The sequence below is a fragment of the Ruditapes philippinarum genome, unplaced genomic scaffold, assembly GCF_026571515.1.
Source record: "Ruditapes philippinarum isolate M1 unplaced genomic scaffold, ASM2657151v2 ctg4106_1_1_1_1, whole genome shotgun sequence".
NCBI lineage: Eukaryota > Metazoa > Mollusca > Bivalvia > Venerida > Veneridae > Ruditapes > Ruditapes philippinarum.
In genome coordinates, this window is record NW_026860596.1 from 14,052 (window position 1) to 25,204 (window position 11,153).

Here is an 11,153-nt window from a genome sequence, read left to right on the forward strand (position 1 = left end):
GTATAGTAGTGCATGGTGTTATTGTAGCTATAATGTTCACTGTTACTATTTATCGTTACTGTTACTATTTATCGGAACAAGAAATAGTAAAACGCTATTAAGAAAACAAAACTGTAATCGATTTATACAGTTTAAAAGATTAAAACGGAATGAAACATCCACGTAGCGCTATGTAACGTAAATAATATTTTCCGATTTTTCTTTGTACCGATCGATTCGTTCACTTCGATGTTCGTAACGTACCGTAAAACGATGTTTAGCTAGGTTTTCGAAAAAGGTCAAATTTTCGTTTAAGTTAAGTCGTATTTTGAAACGGAGCATGCGCAAAACAAATTTTGTAGACTGCTCCTAATGGTTTTAAGCTGTAAATGACATTCATTTACTACAATCAGATACGCAAAAATGGATGCCGCCAGCAATCAGTCTGAACACTATGGAGAGGTCTGATGACCTCTCCAATAAGGTGTCACACGACTTACTTCGAAACTGCTATTTCGTGTATTCTTAATTGCAGATATAGCCGATTTCCGATATCCAATTATATTAAGTTACGTATGTTCTCCCGCATATGACATATCAAATAACTGTTAATGCAAAACTAACGGAATTTAATAAACAATGAACAAATATCAACATTATTTCCTTAGAGTTCAGTGAGGAAAGAATTTTACTAATAATTTCAATTTACTAAATCTAAGACAGTATTTCGTAAAAATTCTCAACATTATCATTTTAAATGATATATTTATTATTTTATTTTATAGAGGTCGAGAGTTAATGACAAAGTAATGTACTAGTATATAATGATAGAATTATAGATATAATTAACTGAGGAACTATAGTTATTGATCGGACAAGGGCTTCACATCAACTCAACCCATTGACCTCAGGTGTTACAAACTTACAGCAACATCAGGCGTTAAACCCTACTCACCTGCTGGAACTAAAAGATTCATGAAGTCCAGTAATTCGAACCCATTAAGTCGCCTCTTACGATCACTCAAGCATAAAAAACCTTTTCTTATTTCTTTCAGACAGTGTTTTTATATACGTATAGCGACACTGTGACCTCGATTTTTTGTCTAATTACCTCAAAACCAATAGGAGTCATCTACTGATCCTACATAAATACAAAATAAGACTGATCCCTTCTTAAGTTATTGACATTGTCACTGTGACCTTGGCCTTTGACCTCATGACCTCGGAATCAATAGGTCACGGGCAATGTCCCTTCCAAGTAACATAAACCAGCAGCATATTCCTTCTTAAGTTGATCGGATAAGGATTTTACATTGTCACTGTGGACTTGAACTTTAACGAATGACCTCAAACTACCGGTATGATCAACGTCACTACGATGTTTTACAGTCAGCGCAACTGCGACCTATAGAGTTACTGTGATCTTGTCTTTTGGTCTAATGACCTCCAAATCAATAGAGGTCATCTACTGACTAGAAACAATGTCCTTGTCAAAAGTTACAAACTTAGGCTTATTCTTTCTAAATTAATAGATCAGACAAAGATTTTAAACAATTGCCTTGATGCCCTTAAAATCAAAAGGGGTTATCTACTGGATACGGACAATCTCCCTCTTACATAAAAACAGCTGATTCCTTGTCCTTTTTTGGTGAAGTGAAAAACAGGGCGTGCGTGCCCATCACAGAGGGATCTGTAGCGCCGCATATCAGCGCTGCAGTAACGCTAAATTCTTATATGGGGCAGAAATGTACCTTTTAGCCGCATACAGAGGATTAACTTCACCGTTTGAAAATCTAATGAGGAAGGCAACGGTGGTGATGGTACTTTGATTTTGTTAACATCTAGTAAACCGATTTCCTCTTTTCCGATTTCTTGTGAGATAGGGGTCACACATTTTATTTATTCAGTGGTGAATGAAGCTGTGTAGCTGCTTTATCTCTTGTTCAAATACAATGTAAATTCTTGAGTCAGTTTAAAGTCCTGATCACACCTTTGGAATAATTTGGACCAGCGTGTTAGGCGTCGCCCTATTCCACCATCAAATGGCATTCAGCCAAGACGAGCCTTAATTCAGGAATGGAACATCCCACAAACCAAAATCAATACGCTGATCCGTTCTTTGCATCAACGATGCCAGACAGGCTTTCATCATAGCCGATGTTAATTTGTTGGGCGCCTTCTGCATTTTAACTACAATTTCAACAATTTGGATAAACCCTCGGCAATTTTTTTTTCACAATAAAATACCCTTTCAATACATAATTATATATCTGCTTTAATGGTGTTTTCATGTTTGCTTATATCTGCACAGGGAAGTTTTTTATGTTTAGTATATAAAATGCAATATACGTCCTTAATGCCAGTACTCAATAATCTAAGATCGAATCTTTGAACGTTCCTGTACGGCACATTTCTCAAATTCGGGGATCCTTTGACTTAAGACTGCTATGTAAAGACCTGTCAGAAATGTACTACATGTACTTTAATTGTGGAACTTATACTTTATAAAGAATGGATCAGTAAGTCAATACTTTCGTTCTGGTGAAATTTTCAAGATAAATTTTCTGTAACATGAACAATGAACCATTATTATCAAACTTCACGCTATGACAGATTTTCACTTTACTGTCTTTAAGCTCATTCTAAAAAGCAGACAAAATAAATCCATACACTATAACAGAAGTCTGATTTACTATTATACAATTTTGAATTTGAATAACCACCAGAAGCTAAACTTTTCAAGATTCAACATACAATAGTTCCAAAAAAAACGCACAACATATTTGAGGCGCACCGATGGTACTTCAGATAGGAGTTGAGAGTATATTACAACAAAAATATATATCATTAGTTAAATTCAAGAAGCACTGTCACTGAAAAAATCAAGCGCACATCGTTAGATCAAAGGTTAATCATTCTCAAGTTTCGGGACCCGCTATAGAAACAACATCTTTTCATTCCGGTGCCCCATACAGGATTCCGCATATAATTGACATGTATATATTGGACACATATTATGTATGCCATATGACTTCCGATTTAAATATTTTATGAAACTGTGTATTTTGTACAAAACTTATGTAAGTTTATTCTATTGTGTTCTTTTTCAAGCTTCCCAATTCTAACGTATTCAAGTAACAAATGAATTTAAAAATGTCTTGGTACAGATAAATTAGTAACATGGTATGTTAAAAACAGAATGTACATAATAAACTAAAACACATGTTTTTGTCTGAATAAAATATTTTAATTTTCGATCAACGCATACAATAATATAATCTACAGTATATAAAATGAAATGCAACAAATACCTTTAAGGAACTCCACAGAGGCCGGAAATCATAGAAACATATAATTTAAATTTCGTTCATAGATCAACTGGGCCACTTAAAACAGATAAGGTCACAAAAATATTCCTGAGAATAAGTTTAAAAAATATTTATTGAGCCCGATTTGAGTGAAAAGCGTTGCAACGTTTTTCAATTTTGTGTCATTTTACACAAGTATAATGATTATTCTAGAAAAACGGAGGAGTGAGTAAACGATATGAAAGTTTGCACACCATTTATTGGCCAAGACCCACATCAAATAAATCATTACATTTATTTATAAAAGCAAGTCCCGTCATGTCAAAATATCTCAGTGGAGTCCCTTTAAACTGTGATTATATATAGAAATATAATATAAACACTTATTATTGTGTCTATGCCAAACTTACATGTATATCATAAAACTATATACTTTTTTTAAATCTACTACTCCTGCATTGTTTTTTTCTTCTTCTTTTTAGTTGTTTTTTTTTTTTTTTTTTTTTTTTGTTGTTGTTTTTTTTTCAGTTGATAAAATTGTAAATACAATGCCAAATGTATAGTTTATACAATGGAGCTTTTGAAGTAATTAAGTATATAGCGCTTGATTTCTACCAAAATAAGTTTTTATAAATATTGAATTAAGCAAATAATGGTCCAAGGAACTGAAAACAGATATTAGGGGAAAACGCCAAATACGCATTATCGAATGTCCCCTTCTTTTAATGATAGCCAATTACTGTCACGATTTTTTAATATTATTATGATTTTGAATGTGTCCAACGTTAGAAAGTTGAAAAAACACTCTCAACACATAACATTTTGCATAGAATAGCATATGTAATTATAACAAGAATCTTCTCATTTGTAACATATTTAAGTTCGGTGCATTTTCCAGAAAAAAGTTCCTGCATGGATTATAGTAATCGCTATCACTGTTTATAAAGGATCTTGAATAGCCATTGTGCCTGTGAGTGTAACCAACTCGCCTGTGAAGTTTCACATCTTGAGACTGAATAATTTCCCGCCATTTATTTCAAATAATCAACATCTATTATGCACGAGATGCCCTCTGTTATGATATGACGCAGCAGCAACCTTTTTTCTTTTGAGTCTAAAATTAATATTAAGCAGGTTACAATTATATTGGTTACAATATTGCTAGTGTTTAAGTACGAGTACCACTCAAGTCGGTGCAAGGGGACGTAAGGAATGTTGCACTTTTTCATTATCTGTCACGTACAAAGTCTGCAATTTTCATGTATTTTGGTCCAAGGGATAATCCTAATTGCTTAAGTTTTGAGAGGATGGTTGTGACTTTAACCTGTCTCTTATGAAATGGCCAGACTCAATACTACGGTGTTCCGTTTGGACAATCGTGATTTTTCTATCTGTACCCACGATGCACGATGGTACGATGGTGAAAACGCGATGACACGATGGTACGATGGTGAAAACAGGATGGTACGATGATGAAAAAGTGAAAACCCGATGGTACGATGGTGAAATCGCGATGTAACATCGCATTCCCCATCGAACCATTGCGTTTTCAACATCGTACCATCGCGTTTTCACCATTGTTCCATCGCGCTTTCACCATCGTGCCATCGCGCTTTCACCATCGCACCATCGTGTTTTCACCATCGTACCATCGCAATTCACCATCGTACCATCGCACCATCGTGTTTTCACCATCGTTCCATCGCGATTTCACAATCGTACCATCGCACCATTGTGTTTTCACCATCGTACCATCGGGTTTTCACCATCGTACCATCGCGTTTTCACCATTGTGCCATCGCGCTTTCACCATCGTACTTTCACGTTTTCATCATCGTGCCATCGCGCTTTCACCATCGTACCATCGCGCTTTCATCATCGTGCCATCGCGCTTTCTACATCGTACCATCGCGTTTTCACCATCGTACCATCGCGATTCACCATCGTATCATCGTGTTTTCACCATTGTTCCATCGCGATTTCACAATCGTACCATCGCACCATTGTGTTTTCACCATCGTACCATCGCGTTTTCACAATCGCACCATCGCGCTTTCACCATCGTGCCATCGCGCTTTCACCATCGTACCATCGCGCTTTCACCATCGTATCATCGCGTTTTCATCATCGTGTCATCGCGTTTTCACCATCGTACCATCGCGTTTGTTTTCACCATCGCGTCATCGCGCTTTCACCATCGTACTACCGCGTTTCATCGTACCATCGCCCATCGCGATTACACCATCGTACTATCGTGTTTTACCATCGTACTTTTTCAATTGGTATCGTCGCGTTTACATCATTACCATCCTGCATCGCAGGTATAGGGATCGAAATAAAAATACTTGTCCAAACGGAACACAACCGTATTTACAATGCATTTTTTTTATATTGTTTCCATTTTAGAATGATGACTAGCAGCTGCATTTTTATAAATCACTCTTGTCAAACTAAATTTTAGATAACAGTGTTGGGTTACTTACGTTGGCACAAAGGTGGCATGTGTGTGTTTTTATTTATCTCGTGGCAACGAGATACTATGTCGTGGCCACGATTTACTAAGTCGTGGCCACGAGATAGCTAAGTCGTGGCCACGAGATACTATGTCGTGGCCACGAGATACTATGTCGTGGCCACGAGTTTCTAAGTTGTGGCCACGAGATAGCTAAGTCGTGGCCACGAGATACTATGTCGAGGCCACGAGTTACTAAGTCGTGGCCACGAGTTACTAAGTCGTGGCCACGAGATAGCTATGTCGTGGCCACGAGATAAATAACCAATCAGATTACACCATTTATATGAATTTCCCTAAATAACTAGACATGTGCTATAGTACAAGGATGTCCCTACTTCACCAGCCTGTAAAAGTGCCATTTATACAACTTATTGACTGGTGAATAATTTTACATTTAGCGTCACTGTGACCTCGAAATTATTAGATGTCATCTACTGATCAGGTGATATTTCTGGGTTAAATAAACCATGGCTTATCCCTTCTAAATTATTCATCAGACAAGGATTTTACCTTATAGGTTATCTACTGTCCATGGGCAATGTCCCTTCCAAATAAAATAAACCAGGACTTATTCCTTCTCATGTTATCGTATAAACAAGGTTAACAGACCGTTGTACGTACAAACTGACCAATTCTATCACAAAATTGTCCCGACAAAGAGCTATAGTCAAAATTAATGTCTGATGGGCTTGACTTTCTAATATGATTCTAAAGACAATTTCAAAGTGAATATCTTCAGTATTTTCAAAGATTAATGTTGCATGTAAAACTAAGTTGTTAATTTTTTTAAAAAAATCATAATATATAGTGTACTCTGATTAGGTAATTATCTCGTGGCCACTTAGCTATCTCGTGGCCACGACTTAGTAACTCGTGGCCACGACATAGTATCTCGTGGCCACGACTTAGCTATCTCGTGGCCACGACTACGTAACTCATGGCTACGACATAGTATCTCGTGGCCACGACTTAGCTATCTCGTGGCCACGACTTAGTAATTCGTGGCCATAACATATTATCTCTTGGCCACGACTAAGCTATCTCGTGAGCACGACATAGTATCTCGTGGCCACGAGATAAATAAACATACACACATATGTCACCTTTGTGCCACCGTAGTTACTTTACCTGTTGAAAGACAATATAAAGTGGAACTTTTTCCCCGGACTTCTCGCTAGAACTTATTTTGTTCACTCCTTCCACTCCTTTCTGTAACCTTGCTAGCTTATCTCTCTACAAAATACCAGTTACAGAGATGATAAACAGAATATTATTAACGGATCTTTAAACATTACAAGTGGTTAGCAGGGGGGCTCCTTGTTTCATAGTTGTGGCTGTAAAAAGCACCAACAAAAGGCCCGGTATAACCCAGAAAATATGTTATGCTTATTTCACCAAAGCTTATTAATTATGGGATTCTTTTCTAGTTTCAAAAAATAATTTACCCATTAGCCATTTACCTGAACCATCTTTTCTTCTGTTGCGTTTTGGCATAAGGTACAGTTGCAGTTGTATGGAAGTCAAAATACTACTTTGTTTATTTATTTTTTTTTGACAATTTTTAATGACAAATAATTTCACATTAGGCGCTTCTTTCCTCGGGTAACAAGTATATAATATGCTCTAAATCCACTCTATCTAAACGATACAAAGTCATGTTTCTACAGAAGAAAAAAAACAATGATTCGTTTCTGAGGAATACTGTGCCTTTAATAAATTCACCACATTAATGATTAGAATACTTATAATAAAATGCAGTCACAAAAAAGATGGAATAATACAGGAAAATCTACTAACTGGATAGCAAACAAATGTGAAGAAATTATTTACTCACCATAAGCATCTTTGTTTTTTCAAGATCTTTCTGGATTTTTTCGAGTTTGCCATCCAATTCCTCATCCAATTCCTGCATTCTGTAAAATATAAGTTTGTCATAATTCTAACGTAATCCGATACTACATGGATAACATTAAAGTATAAAACAAATCTGTTGGCAACTCTATGAAAATATGTTCCTGGTGAACTCCAAATAAATTGTCCTTATACAGATGTATTTCACAAAAAAACGTAGCAAGAAAAAGTTATTTTCGAGAAACAACACTTTTATAAGCTTTAAACATCTAATTTTGAATAATGGTATTTTAAAAAAAGTCGTATTCGTGGTGGAATGCGTCATTGCCGTTGTCGTAGCTGTACTTGTAGTTGGCTCTAGTCGGCGGTAAAGACGTGAATGTAGTAGGTGTCGTAATTGTTGCTGTTCTCGAAGTCCTAGAAGTACGCGTCATCGTAGCTGTACTCGTTATCATAAAAATCGTATTCGTGGTGTAAGTCTTCGTATTCGTACATTTGTACCTGTAGTCGTAAATGCTGTTATCGTTGTCGACGTAGTGAAAGTCGTAGTTATTTTCGCTGTCGAAGCCTTGATGGTCACAATCTCATTGGATAATCGTTTAAATACTTCAGAAAACTATATACACGGCTGCTGTCAATTTATGACTTTTTTCTCCAATAAAGGATGGATGCTGTAAAGATTTTTGACGGGTTATATATGGCACTATATAAACTGTAGTTTGCAATATATAACCCGAGTTGCTAGGGGAGGATTATATTGCTAGCAGTGGTATATACGGCGATATGCAACATCTTGACGTATATACCACTGCACGTTTGTGACGTCGCTTTTTATTGGATAATCGTGACGTTTATATAGTTTTATACCTTTTTTGTCCGTTTAGTGACATTTTCTTCATACGCATTGTGCATGTTTTGGACACACCAGAACCCACGACGGAAACATATCTCGATGAAGACTCATAGAAATCCAAAACAAAAATGGGTAATATAGAGTCAGGAGGGCAGTCACATTTCGATTTTCTTTTTAAAAAAAACGATTGAATTTTATAAAACTGTTTAAAAGATGAAAACTTATCTTGCGATTGACCTAATTTTACAGTCACATCTGGTGTTTTGCCTCACATCTAGAGCAGTGGAAATTCACATATATTTTTTTGCTCATTTTTGAGATACTTATGGGGTTCCGCCCCCGTGAAAGCTATCAATTTATGAAGAAATCTCACATTTCTCGCTAAAGAAAGGCTGGCGGTTTGGTTCATATTTCCAAACAAACGTTTATATAGGGTCATAAAACCTGTCAAAAGTCGTTATAACTAATAACATGAATAATATTTAACGTATACAGCTCACGCGTAAGCTATACACGTCGTAAGCTGTAAACCGCGCAACGTATCGTCCGACAAATTAAAGTTACAAATCATGTGAATGTTTACGGCTACAGAATCCACGAATAATTTAATAGAAATACAATCACATGAACATGTAGTACAAAACAAAACCTTATTAATTATTGTTCTCTGCCTTTAATTATTGTAAAGAAAGCAAAAGCTTACCTCTGTATTCAACCTCCACTTCCTTGTTGGTAAAAATTACATATCAGTTACAAATAGTGACATTGTTTCTTTATCTGAAATAAACAAAATATTATGATGTTATCAAGATAAATAGATAGGAATTTCATTAACATATATATTTTTAACAATGAGGTGTCACGCGACTTATTTCTAAGGCGATTTTTCGTGTATTCTTATGTTCTCCATCAAATAACTGTTACTAGTAATACAAAACTAACGGAATTTAATAAACAATGAACAAATATCAACATTTTTTCCTTAGAGTTCAGTGAGGAAAGAATTTTACTAATAATTTCAATTTACTAAATCTAAGAGTCTTTCGTAAAAATTCTCAACATTATCATTTTAAATGATATATTTATTTCATAGAGGTCGACAGTTAAATGACAAAGTAATGTATATAATAATAGAATTATAGATATAATTAACTGAGGGAACTATAATTATTGATCGGACAAGGGCTTCACATCAATTCAACCCATTTACCTCGGGTGTTACAAACTTACAGCAACATCAAGCGTTAAAACCTTCTCACCTGCTGGAACTAAGAGATTCATAAAGTCCAGTAATTCGAACACATTAAGTCCTCTCTTACGATCACTCAAGCATAAAAAACCTTTTCTTATTTCTTTCAGACAGTGTTTTTATATACGTATAGCTACACTGTGACCTTGACTTTTGGTCTAATTACCTCAAAACCTACAGATCCTACATAAATACAAAATAAGGCTGACCCCTTCTTAATTTATTGACATTGTCACTGTGACCTTGGCCTTTGACCTCATGACCTCGGCCTTTGACCTCGGAATCAATAGGTCACGGACCATGTCCTTTCCAAGTAACATAAACCACAGCTTATTCCTTCTCAAGTTGATCGGATAAGGATTTTACATTAAGTATCACTGTGGACTTGAACTTTAACGAATGGTCTCGATCAACGTCACTACGATGTTTATACATAGTGTAACTGCGACCTGTAGAGCTACTGTGATCTTGACTTTTGGTCTAATGACCTCCAAATCAATAGAGGTCAACAATATCCCTATCAAAAGTTACAAACTTAGGCTTATTCTTTCAGACAAAGATTTTAAACAATTGTCTTGATGACCTTAAAATAAAAAGGGGTTATCTACTGGATACGGACCATCTCCCTCTTACATAAAAACAGCTTATTCCTTCTGTCCTTTTTTAGTGAAGTGGAAAACGGGACGTGCGTGTCTATCACAGAGTGTTCTGTAACGCCGCATATCAGCGCTGCCACATAAACTAGGTCGGTCTCAATGCGCTAACAGGGTGACCACGTTTATGCAGCAACGCTTAATTCTTATATGGGGCACAAATGTACCTTTTAGCCGCATATGTACAGAGGATTTACTTCACCGTTACAAAATCTAATGAGGAAGGCAACGTTGCGGTGGTGATGGTACTGTTTGTTAACTTCTAGTTTATCGATTTCCTCTTTTCCACCAGTCCGTTCCGATTTCTTGTGAGATCACGCGTGGTATATCTGCTTTATTTTTTGTTCGAGTACAATGTAACTTCTTGAGTCTGTTTAAAGTCCTGATCAACACCTTTGGGTTAATTTGGACCAGCGTGTTAGGCGTCGCCCTATTCCACCATCAAATGTCATTCAGCTAAGACGAGCCTTAATTAATTCAGGAATGGAACATCCCACAACGCTGATCCGTTCTTTGCGCAAACGATGTCAGACAGGCTTTCATCATAGCCGATGTTAATTTGTTGGGCGCCTTCTGCATTTTAACTACCATTTCAACAATTTGGTTAAACCCTCGGCAATTTTTTTCCACAATAAAATGCCCTTTCAATACATATATATCTGCTTTATTTGTGTATATCTGCACATGGGAAGTTTTTTATGTTCTGTATATAAATTGCAGTATACGTCATTAATGCCAGTACTCA

The 11,153-nt window shown here is 36.1% G+C and overlaps 1 long non-coding RNA gene across 1 annotated transcript; it reads right to left on the reverse strand.

Moving 5' to 3' along the window:
• Nucleotides 1–3,204: 3,204 nt before the first annotated feature.
• LOC132712726 (uncharacterized) lies at nucleotides 3,205–9,335 on the reverse strand. The gene is made up of 4 exons (XR_009623343.1): nucleotides 9,210–9,335; nucleotides 7,637–7,715; nucleotides 6,931–7,035; nucleotides 3,205–4,401 (listed from the first exon to the last, which is right to left on the reverse strand). It is a non-coding gene; the product is annotated as an uncharacterized LOC132712726 (long non-coding RNA).
• Nucleotides 9,336–11,153: the final 1,818 nt, after the last annotated feature.